The 14,688-nt window shown below is 42.2% G+C and overlaps 1 protein-coding gene across 9 annotated transcripts in view; it reads right to left on the reverse strand.

Moving 5' to 3' along the window:
• Nucleotides 1-9,417, reverse strand: part of Mef2a (myocyte enhancer factor 2A) — an 84,987-nt gene extending 75,570 nt beyond the window's left edge. For 6 of the 9 annotated variants that reach the window (XM_070043158.1, XM_070043155.1, XM_070043150.1 and 3 more), the window contains exon 1: nt 9,351-9,417. The gene's annotated coding sequence lies outside the window, so the exon portion shown is untranslated. Of the gene's footprint in view, nt 1-8,377; nt 8,544-8,720; nt 8,741-9,350 lie in introns of those variants that run through there. The other 3 variants (XM_070043153.1, XM_070043152.1, XM_070043151.1) reach the window with 3 other exon arrangements.
• Between the last annotated feature and the right edge of the window lie 5,271 nt (nt 9,418-14,688).

Raw genomic sequence — 14,688 nt, forward strand, 5'->3', positions numbered from 1 at the left:
ATTCTCTGAGGAGACAGAATTATAAAATAGTATTGCTACTCCTAAGAAGCTAAAATGTATTTTGGAAGATAATATACAACCACTGCAGAATAAAAGAATCAGGTGAAAGTAGTTAATTAAGATTAAAACTTTGAAACTGTTAGGCATTTGGAACGTAAGGAGAAATTGTAATCTACCTAAAGAATCAGCATAAACTCAACAGGTCTTAGCTTGAGACATTGAAAATGGTCCTAAAACAATGCAATTTCAGTATCAACAAAATACCAATTACCATGCCAAGGTCATGATTGCCTTACGCTCTTAACTAGTTTAAAAGAAGAAGAAGAAAAGGCCTTCAAGTAATGGCTGTTTCTAGGACAGTAGCAGGAAAAGCCTGATCAGCCTGGAATATCTAGTTTTTCCAGAAAGCAAGGAAGTGCTCCAAAAAATGATGAGAACATATCAAAACAGCCAATGAATTAAGTTGAAGGAATTCCCATGGACCAAATCTGGGTTAATTTGAAACAGCAAAATGAAGACAGATAACAGAGAATAACCTATTTAATAAAAAAGGATCTATAAATTCTTATTGATGTCAAATAAGCAAATCAGAAAGAAAATTCCTTCACAACAGAATACCAAGTAATTAATGTAGAGGAATAAAGGGAAAACATCGTTGGCAACCATAGTATATTTATTAACTGGCTGAATCAAGAATCATCAATAAGTACTAAATTATTAGGTGAACATTTTGGGGTATTCATGTATCGATGTTGTCTCAAAGATACTCAACCATAACAAAGGGGACACAATGACACTATTTACAGTGGAGAGAACCAATGACACTATTTACAGTGGAGAGAACCATCAGGCAAAACTTTCATAACTGACAGATCCAAAATATTATCAGCATGGCCAAGCTGCCTTCTGATGAGATGTTCTATGTAAGAGGGTGTGTCATCACTTACATGGGATTTCTATCCCAAAAGCATAACTTGAATGAAATTACAAAGAAGTGAAAAGACCAGTCCAAACTGACAGCCTGTAAGACACAGGGTCTGTACTCTTCAAGAGTATTAAAATCAGGAAAGACCAAAAAAGGTTGAAAAACTTTCAGATTTAAAGAATACAACACTATGACAAGTAAAATACAATGTATATAATATCAGAATTGGGAATTCTTTAATTCTATTAAAGAATGTTTCTAGCTCAATTGGAGAAATTTAATTATGAACTATATATAGTAGTATCAATATTAAATTACTTGACCCCACTATACTGGGATTATATACGAACACAACCTTGGTCTTAGAAGATACCAGCTGAAGCATTTAGGGATAAAGCATCGCATGTGTGTAACTTATTCTCAAATGATTCAATAATAGAAATTTTTAATAGAAAGAGAAATAAATGAGGGAGAAAAAGAGAATGAAAAGAGCAGTCTATATAGTAGATATTAAAGTGCAATATAGGTATGTTCAGTGATATTCAATGTTTAATATGTAGTCTCCTCAATTATCAATGTATACAGTGCATTACTTAATACAGCATTTCAAGCCATTATTGTAAATGCATCTATATGTTTTGCCTTAGGTGTTATGTCTAATTTTAACTAAACATGTACCTTTAGAATACTCCAGAAGATGCAAGCAAAGGAGCTCCGAGCTGTAAATAAAGTATTTTTCCCAACTTTGTGTCTACTTTGGAAACATAAAAAGAGGTTTTTTTTTTCTAAGGAGTGATAATGCCAGTACGAAAACTGGTAAATCTAGATTCAGGCATACATATGGGAGTTTGTTTCACTATTCTTGCAACTTTAAGTTTTAAAAAAAGGTCTCCCCATCATAATCTGTGTCATCAAGTTATGTTTAACACCATTAATTAAAAGGTTTTCAGTATCAAAATAAATATTTTGCTATAATCTTTACTTTGCAAATGTAATAAATTATAAGGGTCATCTGTGAATTAGCTGTTCCAAATATGTAAAGATTTTCACTATCACAAAGGATCTTTAGGTTCCTTATGTTGGCCACAAAAGTTCTTCTCCATTAGTAATACAGCTGAATTAGCAGTGTACTAAAGCTGTATTAAATTAGAAACTTTGAGATAATATGTAAAATTAGCTGGATAAGCTGAAAGAAGTGAATGGGAATAGGGAGAAGTTTGGTTAGTAAGAAACAAGGATATACATTTCAAAATGGAGATGGGGCTCTTACATACTGGCCACTAAGAAGGCAAAACAGAATCTCAGGAAATGCCACTGGCACTCAAATTCCTTCCCTTAAAATGTTGATGAAAACATGCTAATACATACTAAAATGTGTAAGTTAAGACTTAAGATCTAAGAAGTATCTTTGTAATGTTTAAAGTCTGATTTGGTCTGTGATTATTTCAGTTAATTTGGACCACATCTATGCATTACAAGGTTTCCTGAGAAATCTCTCAGCATCATACCTTGAATACTGAACAGCCAATGATTTTGGCTTGCTGTCTGCAAGCTAGTCTCTGACAGAGGAACTCAGACTAGCTGGAGAAAGTGATACCAATTATAATACTCTAAAATGGAATTTACTCTACAAAAGTATACATAAAGAGCTTTAGAAACATAAAGAAAAGGACAGAAAAACTTTATCTGGATATATTATAACCAGACCACAGAGGAGAGATGACACTGACATAGCTAAGACTTTACGGATAAATGGTTCAATAAGCATATGAGCAAAGGAGTGTCACAATCATTGGGCAAAACATGAGTAGAGATACAGACACATTCATTCGATGTCTTCCATATACCAGGCAGTGTGTTGCTAATGCCTGGGGTAGAAGCTATGCAGAAGATTGCCCAGGCCTCTGCCTACATGGAGTTTACCTTCAGTTAATAAAGGAAGATTAAAAATGGGAAAGGATGTATATAGAGATGGAGGAGCACACTGAGGCCCTAGTGGCCAGCACCAATGAACAAAGGAAAGGATAATGGGAAGGAGAAATACAATGTAGTACCATTTAGCTCATGGAAAGGAGTAAAGGAACTATTTTGAAAGGAATGGGAACCTATGGCAAGATTTTAAGCAGAAACATAGTGATTAAAGCTCTGAAAATGATCCCTAGGGCTGCAGTGTGAATAAATTGTTGTATGGAGTTTTGTTTTTTTTTTAAGGGAAAGAAAAGAAACAAGCCCACCGAGTCTATTGCAATAGTTCATTCAAAAGGTAACAAGGCACTGGTGGCTCATGTCTATAATCCTAGCTCCTCAAAAGAGGCTGAAGTCTGAGGATCTCAGTTTTTTTTAAGTCAGCCCAGGCAGAAAAGTCTGACTCTTACCTCCAAATAGAGAGCAAAAAGCTGAAAGTAGAGCTGTGACTCAAGTGATAGAAAGAAAAAGCCAAGAAAGAGTGTGAGCCCTTGAGTTCAAGATCTAGTACGAGGAAAAAAACAAAAACAAAACAAGACAAAAAGACAGGTAACAACAACTTAGACTAAAGAGGAAACGTCAGAGCAGTACACAGGCTCAAGATAAACAGGATTTGTGAATAGACTGTATCTGAGAATAAAGGAATCAAGAATACCATAAATTTTTGCTTCAATGTTGTCATTTACTGTGATGTGGAAGGCTAGCAAAAGCATAAGGTTTTGAAAGAAAGCTGAGGGAGAAAAAGAAACTGAATTTTAACCACATGGCTCATACTATGTTTGAGATCCCAAGTATCTATGCAGGTATCAAGCTCAAGAGAATTATGGGCTAGGGAAATAAAAATGGCAGTTACTGATTGTAAAAGGGGGATTTTAGTGGGGGATCAATGAGAGGAAAAGAAGAGAGTGATAGGGGTATTAGTAAGTGCATTGTAAATATGTATGAAAGCAACATAATGAAATCTCCCCACAAAAAAAAAAATGTTAAAGAACAGAAAAAAAAAGTAATACAGGAGTGAACTTGATCAAATTACATTATATGCTTGTATGGAAGTATTACAGTGAAACTCTTTCATATAATTAATACATGCTAATGATTTAAAAAAAAAAAAAAAAGGTGGTAGTCCTTAGAATAAAAAACACACTGCCAGGCTGGGAATGTGGCTTTGTGGGTTCAATTCCTCAGTACCACATAAACAGAAAAAGCCAGAAGTGGCACTGTGGCTCAAGTGGTAGAGTGCTAGCCTTGAGCAAAAGAAGCTCAGGGACAGCGCCCAGGCCCAGAAGTGGCACTGTGGCTCAAGTGGTAGAGTGCTAGCCTTGAGCAAAAGCTCAGGGACAGTGCCCAGGCACTGAGTTCAAGCCTGCAGAACTGGAAAAAACAAACAAAACAAAACAAGGAGGAGCAAAAGCTGGCTAACACAGGAACTGAAGAGTCACAGCTGACAATAAACCTGGAAAGGCAGGCTGGACTCATGATAAGCCTTAGGCTAATACTGGCCATAGCTGTAATAGCAATAGCAGAGGTAAAATTACTGTGTACTATGTGTCAGTGACTGTTTTATAATCACATCTGGTTGGCTTCCTTCAACAACTCTCTGCAGTATTTAATGTTATAATCATTATTTTATTCACTGACCCTCAGAGAGACAAGAAACTTGCCAATGAACACAGTAAACAGAGAGGATATTCTCCCCTAGCAGTCTGATTTTAGAGGTCCATCTTTGAACTCTTACATTATGGCCTCTCTATTAACCTTAAATGCCCTCAGAATATTTTTTTTTTAAGAAATGATATATCAATCTGAATTTTAGAAACACAATTTCAATCTCTTATGTGGTATATGGATTAATGAGGATAAATATGAAAAGTGAGACAGGCACAGTATTACTCACTGAGAGAGCACTTTGTTTATAATAAGCCCCAAAGTTACAAGTTATCTTACCAGGTCAAAGCAGCAGCAGCTCCTTGTTTCAAGGGTCACAAACCACAACTCAAACAAGTCCAAATCAACCTGCATGTGCAAGTCTCTGGTCATAGAAATAAGTGAAAAAGGACCAGCTACAACATAGAAATTCACCACCTACTAGTGAAAACAATTCCTAAAGCATATGCACCCATACAGTTTATAGTTTTGAGTATGAAAACAAAATTAATTTAATTCAAAAGAACCATTAAAAAGATGTTGCTTAGGGGCTGGGAATGTGCCTAGCGTGTACGAAGCCCTGGGTTCCATTCCTCAGAACCATATAAGCAGAAAATGCTGGAAGTGGTGCTGTGGCTCAAGAGGTAGAGTGCTAGCCTTGAGCAAAAGAAGCCCAGGCCCTGAGTTCAAGCCCCAGGACTGGCAAAAAAAAAAAAGTACCTTAGCTTAGAAATTTGGTCAAACTTCCATTTTTCACCCAGCTTAACAATTCTTCTGGCTTTCTGTATCACCAGCTGCTACCTGATGAAGTTATCTATAGTTACATGAGTGTCCAAATGGTTTTCCACCTCACATATGAGCTAATGTTTTTAACATGTTTGTGACTTTATCTTGAATATTAAGACAACTAATATTAAGTAAAATATTAAATTCAGTAAAATACAAATATTAAACCTGTAACATACCTATATAAAATATTACCTGCTCAACTTATGCCAACATATATTCTATTCTATGCCTGAGACTTACTCATTAACAAATGAGTTTATACTCTTTATAATAATAAACTGGATACGGGTACACAAAGTATACAAAGATAAAATCATTTCACTTTACAGACCTGAAAAAGAGCATTAAAAAGGTACATACTACCTACTAAAGAAAACTTATTAAATATACTTACGTTTCTAATTTCAAATATTAAAGATAGTTTCTTTGAGATAATTATCTCACATAAACTCACTAAAGAGTAGAAAAACTACTTACACTTAACTTTAATTTTTAAAAAAAGCTGGGGGGAGATTATAGGCAATAAAAACAAATTATTAATGCAGATCAAAAACCTAATGTAGACCATCTAAACATTTTATGTACTACCTGATGATTAATTTAAGAAGGACTTCCTGATAAAATCCTTTTGGTCACAAACCCCAACTGGGCACTGGGTATGTATGGAGATCATCATCAAAGAAAGGAGGAGATGGAAAGAGATTGGCAATATGAATTTGTACACTAAGCTCAGGTAGTGAGCTAGAAACTTTTACACTCACTATCTCATTTAAATTCTAACACTACCATGAGGTAGACCTTGCAATTCCTCCCCATTTTACAGAAGGTATTTCATAACTTTGGGGCTAGAAAGGTGGCTCAGTGGTACAGCGCTTGCCTTGCATGCATGAGGCCCTGGGTTCAATTCCTCAGCACCACATAAGCAAAAAGAAAAAAAGCCAGAAGTGGCGCTGTGGCTCAAGTGGTAGAGTGCTAGCATTGAGCTGAAGAGCTGAGGGACAGCACCCAGGCCCAGAGTTCAGGTCCCACGACCGGACCCCCCCCCCCAAAAAAAAAAAAAACATTGGGAGCATAATCTGATTATAAAACAGAATATTTAAAATTAAAATATCCCACCCCCCCAAAAAAATCCACGGTCATTACCTCGGTATGTTAAACTAAATTCCTCTTGCCAGAATATAAGCAGCAAAGAGAGGGTACAAGATGGCTTTCAAAACTGACTGACTAGCATGCTGTCTTTCCAGTAAGAAATTTGCTTATGGCTTCTCCTCCTAAGCCAGAACACAAATCTAAGATTCAATTAACTATCTCAAACTTCAAAATCATTTGCTAATGAATATTTCCATAATTATTTAACCAACCTCAGAAACATTTCAGTATTTCTCTCACTGGTAATCTGACAATTAATGGATGACACAGCTATTACTTGAAGATTTGCAAAAATATTAACTTGTATTCTAAGTGGAAAATACAGAGCTGTAATGAACCTGCTCTCAAAAAATACAGCATCAGCACCTGAAATAACATCTTAAAAGGATTATTTCTAATTATATTTACAAAAAAAAAGTTTGTCTCATATAACCATTATGGAAACATATAATCTCTACACAGGAGAGAGAGAGAATGATGGGAAAGGGCGACATTGATCAAAATGCACTGTACTCATAAACTAACAAGATTCACTGAAACCCCTTTGTACAACTATTTAAAGATAATAAAAAATTAAGCATGAATGGAAAAAAATTATATACAGGAGGAAATTTTTCTAGAGGCATAATTTAACAGGCTGTTATTACAATTACTTTTGAGCCTCAAAAAGTTATCATTTCTTCCCCTGATCATCCTTCTGATAATTAAAAAAACCTCTGATAAGACTAGTTAAGTGTAATTAATTGTAATTTTAACACCTTTGTTATAACGTGAAAATAACTAAAATCCATAGTGTGAGTTAAATGAAATAGGTAAGCAAATAATTGTTTATAGAGAGGCTACAAGTATTGACTGCTTTAGTAAATGAGTGTTTATGAGAAGCACTCTTCCAAGAGAATTAAGAGAGTCTACAAACAATTCAAAACCCCTAGCTTGAGCTCGTCTAAGGATTTTCATTATTATAATATCACTATCTAGGATTTTGCAACCACACTCACTGAACACTAAGTGATACCAGTGTCAATGATTGCATCACCGTATACAACGAATGAGAACCATTACGGTCTAATATGACAGGCACGTGTTTAGCAATATCCCCTTTACATAAACATTACATTTAATATCACCTCTAATTTAAATCGGCACCTGCTTCGAAAACACCTCACTCTTGCCCTGAAAGTTGCCTTTTACAGGAAAATAAGTGACAACGCTCCCCCAAAACAACTGGACACACCAATGCCCAAGAAACACAATACAGTTATTTTTATCCTCACTTCCTAAACCCACATTATTACACGAAATGTCATTGTAATGCATTTTTTAAAAATCTATTCTGTTTACTTTTTCCACGGCCTGTTCAAGTACTGCCAAGGCAACACAGATTTTAAAAACTGACAACTACAATACTTAGCAGTTGCCAAAACAACACAGCTGGATTCTTAAAGGGAAAGTACTCTTGTGTAACCTACACCTAATTACAGTTCCAGAGCGCCTCATCTTATAGTAATAGACGCGACAAGACACCGGGGGAAACGATCAGCGCTACCAACGCGAAAACCTGTTTAGACAATGTGAGTTTAAAACCTGTCTAGTATTTATCCACACATGACGGCTGTTAGGGCTTCCAAACAGCACACGGTTACTGGAATCCCCTCCTCGGTGATAACTCAACCTGCAGGTTAACACGGGCTGGATTCAGGCTGCACATGAACTACACCCCCCCCCACACACACCACATCGGATCAGCACAGGAGAGACTCGTTGCACAACTAGGAAATCCCTTCCCAGATTTGTCTGAACCAAGAATTGTTATAGTGACACTTTCACCAGTTGTTGTTGTTTTTAGATTCTCTCCCCTTCCTTAAGAAAAACCACCACCACCACCTCACTCAGAAAAAGGCTCACCTTTCCCCAAACTTGTTTGCACTGTCACCTAGTGTTTTGTATATATATATAGAGTCCTCACGGTTGGAGTGACAGGAAATCGGAAGGCGACCACCCAACGCCGTCCTGCCTGCCTGCTGCTGGGGGGAGCCCTCGGCGGACCCCTAGATCCCGAGAGGTCGCCTGGCAGCGTCCGGCGTCCGCACCCCGCAGGTGTCCCCCCCCCCCACAACACACACACACACACACTCGAGTTCAAACCCAAAGGTTCCACCCCGTTACATCAAGCTTCTCCCACCACCCAAGTGGGAGAACTTGTTCAAGTCCAAGCCCGAGCACCCCCCCCACACACACACACACTCACCCCAACACTCGCGGGGTGCGAGGGGGAAGATCGATCCTCCCAGGGGAGGACCCCTGGCCCGGCTCCGCAGCCCCCACCCCCACCCCACACACACACCCCGCTCCGGGAACTCCTTCTTCAACTTTCAAGGAGGAGACCGCCGCCGCCGCCCCTCGGCCCCCCACGCGGTGCGCGCACCCCGAGGCCGCCCGCCGCGACCCCGCGTGGCCGAGCACCCCCCCCCCGCCCTCCAGCAGCGCCCCGCCGGACCCCCCCCTCCCGGGCCCGCCCGCGGGCACCCCGCCCCCACCGCGAGGGCGCCTCGCCCCTCGGCGTCCTCCCCCCCCCCCCCCGCAACACACACCCCTGCGCCCTCCGCGCCCCGCCGCCGCCAAGCCCCGCGACCCCGTTCCCGTCCCGGCCGGACCCGGCCTGCTCGTGGGGACCCCCGCAGCTGCTCACTCCCCCCGGCCGCCCCAGCCACACACACGCACACACACACGCACACACTTCACGGCCGCGCCGTCCCCGACCCCTGCACACCCCCCCCCCACCTCAGCCCCGGCGTCGCCACCTCACCGGGCCACCGCCCCCCTCCGGCACCACTGCCATCCCCGGTGGGGAGCACCCCCCGTCGTCCGCGGCCCTCACCGTCTCTCCGGCGCAGCTGGCGGGCTCACACGCGCCGCAGCCCGGGCCCCGCCACCACACTCCGCGCGCCGCCCGCCCGCCCGCCCGCCCGCCCGGAGCCGCCGCCTCCTTCAGCCCGGGACTCGCCGGGACATCCGCGCACGGATCCCCACACCGGGGCTATTTTTAGGAGACAGGCCTCGGCCAGACCGGAACTCGTTCTTCGAGGCGCGCATGCGCCCTGCGCCTTCGCGTTCAGTGTCCCTCCGCCGGCCTTGCTTCTTTCTCCTCCCCCCCCACGCCAACCCCCCCCACCAGCTCCGACGCCCCTCCCCCTGCCTCTCCCGGAAGGTTTCTTTTCAGGGATGATTTCTCCTCTCGGTAGGTTCTAGAGTGCTTGGAATTTGAAGGACAGCTATAAAGGCAAAGGGAACCACGCGGTGTAGAAGCGAGCGCTAATTCCAGAAGGACGTGAGGGACGGACTATGTTTTTTTCCCCCGGTGGGTGAGGAAGGAGACGGATCACCCAGCACAGGAAGGAGATGACGGCGGTTTGGCGCCGGTGCTACATGCTGGAGCTCGCTTGAGGGACCGTGTTCTCCTGGAAGGGATACTGGTCACTTGACAGGAGCCTCGGGCGCCTCCTAGGGCGGGGCGGCCCCTGGCGGCACCGCTGCCGCCCGCCCCCGCCGCCCCTGCTTCCCTGACCAGCACGCGGGAGCAGGAGCCGGGAGCTGCCCTAGTGACGCGGCGCGTGACAAATAGCCGCGCGTGGCTCGTAGTCCCAGCCAACCCGGGACGCCGGGAGGCGGGGCTTTGCTCCTTGGGCGTGGCCTTAGTCTTGGGGGCGTGGTCTGCTTCCCGGGGGCGGGGCCTCGGATGGGTGCGTGTGTCCAGCAGTCTTCCTGGGGCAGGTGCCCACCGAATGCCCTTCGGGTCGGCCCCCAAAGCCCCCTGCGGAGCTGCGGGGCTAAGGCTAGCTCCCCCGCCATCAGATCCCACTTGGTTTCCGCAGACCTCGGGGGGGAGGGGGAGTGGGGAGATGCACCTGTGCTCCCACGAGTGCAACCACCTGGTCACCCTTCCTGGGTAAGACCATACTTGGTCTCCACACACACACGATGCCTGAAGAGCGGCCACTTGGTCCTGGCCCCGAGATCCTAGGACCTGAAGGAGCTTGGAAAGCCAAGGACATCGAGGTTCAACCAGCCCATCTCCCTCCCCCGTGTCCCAGGAAAAGAAGCGACCCGCCTACCTTCACTATTAATCAGTGTGCCTTTAAAACTAAATGGTGTGATGACCATTTTGTGAAGCCGATTTCAGTTTTTTGTGCCCATTTTACAAATGAGGAGAAGGAAGCTGAGAACCAGGTGAACTATCACGTCACTGGGCTTCAGGAAAGGGCACCGAACACCTGGCCACTTTGCATACTGATTTCTCTGTAAGAAGGGCAAAGGGGGTAACTGTTGTGTTTCGGGTTAGTTTTGTGAAGAGAAATCTTTAGGGGCTGAGCTATATCATCCTGAAAGCTGCTCACCCTCTGGATGGGTCCTCAGAGCTATGCTGTCTGCATCTGCACCCAGAAGTTCCTCTGTAACAAGAGGCCAAGGAAATTCAATCCTGTGCAAACTGCTTTGAAATAAAGTGGCAGGGATGGGCAAGCCAGATGCAGAGAGGCTGTGGGTAGAGGAACTGGGAAGTTACAAAGGAAGCTGGAGGCTCTCTGGTCTCCTTGCACAAGGACAAAAAAGCAATGAGCTGGGGAGAGTCCAACATCAAGACAGCACAGAGACACCAGACACTGAGAAATAAAGGCAGAGCGCTGCTCAGAGCCCTAAATCAATGTCCAGTGGGGGGGGGGGGGGAGGAGAAGCTTTATCTTCCCCCATAACCCTTTAAAAGAAGTATTCAGCCTCGACTCCAAGGATTTTAAAACACATTAAAATTTAGTGTAAATCAGCAAGTCCTGTTTAAAAAAAAAAAATGCCTGCCAGAAACTGTGGAGCCAGCTGGATTTGGCACCTCTGCTCCAGGAAAATAGGACGCATTTGATTTTTTTTTTTCTTTTAAAACTAAGGTTCTAGGGTGAAGGACAATGAGGAAGGGTTCCTCTTCCCAACCTGCCCTTCATCTTGAAAAAGAAAGAAGACCCTGAAGACAGGCTTCCAAAAGCACCCTCAGCTGGCTTCACTTCAGCACCCACTAGAAGATAAGCCTTGAGCAGCACAAAGACTCAGCCTAGACTGCCCACCACCACCTAGTCCAGTGGTAGAGAGGCCATCCCTGAAGCCAGAGAACATGGCCACACATCCAGCCCAGGCAGAAATGATGAATATTTGAATAGCTTTAGAGAGAACTTTCTGCCTACCACCTTCTACGTCATGAAGCCCTTCTGTAGGAATTGCCTTGGGATTAAAAAGGAAAAGAGGGAGAGAAAGAAGGGAAGGAGGGGGAAAGAAGAAAGAAAGGAAAGTAGGAAGGAAGAGAGAGAGAGGTAGGGAAAAAAGGAAGGAAGGAGGGAAAGGCAGGGCTTAAATTTTGGAATACAACTGTTATAAAATACATTAGCGGAATACCATCAACAGTTATTTATCATTTAAGTAACTAACTGGAGGAAGTCGTTACGGCCTTGGTTCAGATCTTGAAAATCTACTCCTAAAGCCAACATGCTCTGACTTCTAGAGTTCAGCCCGGCAGGGACATGTGCTATTTTCTTGGATGGAACTTCTGAGAAACAACATGAGTCAGTCCTCCTACTCTACCTGGCTTCCTTAAAGGCACGCAGGGTTCCAGGTGTGTGTGAAACTGTGTCTCAGTGCCTTGTGCAATGCACAAGAGTTGTGAAGAAGAGCAGCCTCTCCCCTTTCAAAGAGGCTCTCAGGGTATTGGGAGAAGATAGAATTTAGAACATAATCCAGTTTGACAATACAGTGAAAGGAAGTTACCTGAGCAAAGAACACAGACATTGAACATCTAAAGAAGGAAGATAGGAAAGTTTTCTTAAGCCTCCTAGAGGACAAGAAAGGGCTGCTCCCCTTTCTCCCCGTCTTGATAGGAAACATAAACCCAAGCTGCCTAGGAAAAGATTCCTGATCAGAGTGGCCTTTTAAACCTTCTCCCTGCCTGTCACCTCCCTGTTCCTATCTAGAACCCCAAGAAGCAGATTTGTGCATATCTGATTTTTTTTCCCTTTATATCCATCAAATCTCCACTTAGGTGTCACTTTCTCTAAGGGCTATCTCAAAGACAGTGCCTTAGTCAAAATATAAGCATTTCTTTATGTATGTCTGTCCTCCTTCCTTGGAGAGAGTTAGTTTCTTAAAGACAAGAACTGTGATTTACTTATTTTGTTGTCAGAGTCTGGCATATGGTACAATCAAATGAATGGTTTAGGAGCAGCCTTTAGACAAAGAGAGTGCTACATGTAGGAATCTCTTGACTGAAGCCTAGGAGAGGACCAGGGCTGGTGTTGTATGCCTAGAATCTGGATGGAGTTCCAGGAAGTGGTGGGAGATGAGGTTAGAAGAGCGGTTGGGAGGGAGATGACTCAGAGCCTGAGCATGTTGGATATTTTCTTGTAAGGCCATTTGCATTTTGTTCTGCAAGCAATGGAGAACCAATAAGACATTAAGCAGGTTAATAGCTGGGTCGTTTGGCATATTGAAAAGAACACTAGGGAACTAAGCAGAGAAACAGTCCCAACAGATTCAAGGAGACCAAGGAGACCTGACCACTAAATGCAAAACGGGATCTCAGATTGGATTCTAGATCAAAAAGAAAACGTAAGTGAAATTTGAATAAGGTCTGTAGTTCATAATTGTATGATGTAATAGAGTCATGTTGATGGTTTTGCTAGTAGTCATATCCTTCCATATGATAGTAAACATCCAGGAAATAAAACAATGAATTCTGTGCAGCAGTTTTGAAATTTTGGGTAAGTTTGAATTATTTCAAGATAAAATAATTTTAAGTGATAAAATATTTTAGTATTTTTATAATTCATACAGTGTCCCAGTTATAACCTTCATATGGAGTTAATAAGAAGCATTTCTGACAATACCTTAAAAAAGAATTAAGTTTAATTTCCATCTGAACATATTGAACCCATTGGTAAAATGTTTATAAGTGTGAATATTTTGAGGTTACCAGTGCTCTGAATTGGAGGGAAAAACAAAGAAATTAAGAAAATATGTTCACTTACTACAAAAGCAGTAAGATTTCATGTCTGCTATGTGGTTGTTCCTAAATATCAGAAATCCATACATCCATATGCGTAAGTTCTGGTGTTGCTAGTTACATTCTTTACAGGCATTAATAGTGATGTTTTCATTTTATTTTCCCATGAGCTTTTATTCTTGAATGTCTGATAATGAAAAGGATGAGTTCAGATTTCTCAAAGAAGGGGATAAAAGAGCTTTTCTGGGCTCGGTTTATATTCTTACCTGTAAAAGTCTACATAAAGATTAAATAAACTTTAAAAGTCTAAGAAATTCTATCTTTGACAGCTAGATGGTTTATACAATTGAACTTCAAATAAGTCTTTCAATTTCTATTATATGTTGTCATTTTGTTATAGTCTTTCTTCGGCATAGAGTTTATTCAGACTTTGTGATTCTTTCTAACAAGCAACAATATGTTCACATATCAATTATAGTGCATAACTCCAAACCTTGAATTTATTTTCTTTTCACATTCTGTGTCCATCCAGAGAGTCTTTCACATACACACAATATTCCACCCACATATGCAATATCAACCCTTTACATATGAAACTATTGTGACCTCCTTTACTGTTCTCTTTATCTGTATATTTTGTCACAAATATTTCTCCTCAAGACTGGAGCTGTTCACCAAGCAGTTACATTTTGATAATGCCTTTCCAAGTACATTTCAGGCATGACCAGTCTTCTCCCTATGTATTTGAATGTCCACTCAGATCCATCTTGGGACTATGTTTCCTTAAAGATTTCATTCAGAGAGAATAGCCACAAGAGCAAACTATACAAATTCTCAAATTACAATCAGGACCTAGCAAAGATTTTTGTCTGGTAGAATTTTATAGTAGTGAGATTTAAGATCGATTGGATGATCACTGATCACTGAAAAATTAAGACCAAACATTGGGGAAATGAATGGGTTTGTTTTGTTTTGCTTTTTATTTTTTGTCAGTCATGGGTCTTGAACTGTGGGCCTGGGTGCTGTCCCTCAGCAATTCAGCTCAAGGCTAGCTCTCTACCACTTGAGCCACAGTGCCACTTCCATTTTTCTGAGTGGTTTATTGGGATAAGAGTCTCACAGACATTCCTTCCCGGGCTGGCTTTGAACCAGGATCCTCAGATCTCAGCCTTCTGGGTAGCTA

The sequence above is a fragment of the Dipodomys merriami genome, unplaced genomic scaffold (genome assembly GCF_024711535.1).
Source record: "Dipodomys merriami isolate MVZ:Mamm:240054 unplaced genomic scaffold, mDipMer1.0.p SCAF_33, whole genome shotgun sequence".
Lineage (NCBI taxonomy): Eukaryota > Metazoa > Chordata > Mammalia > Rodentia > Heteromyidae > Dipodomys > Dipodomys merriami.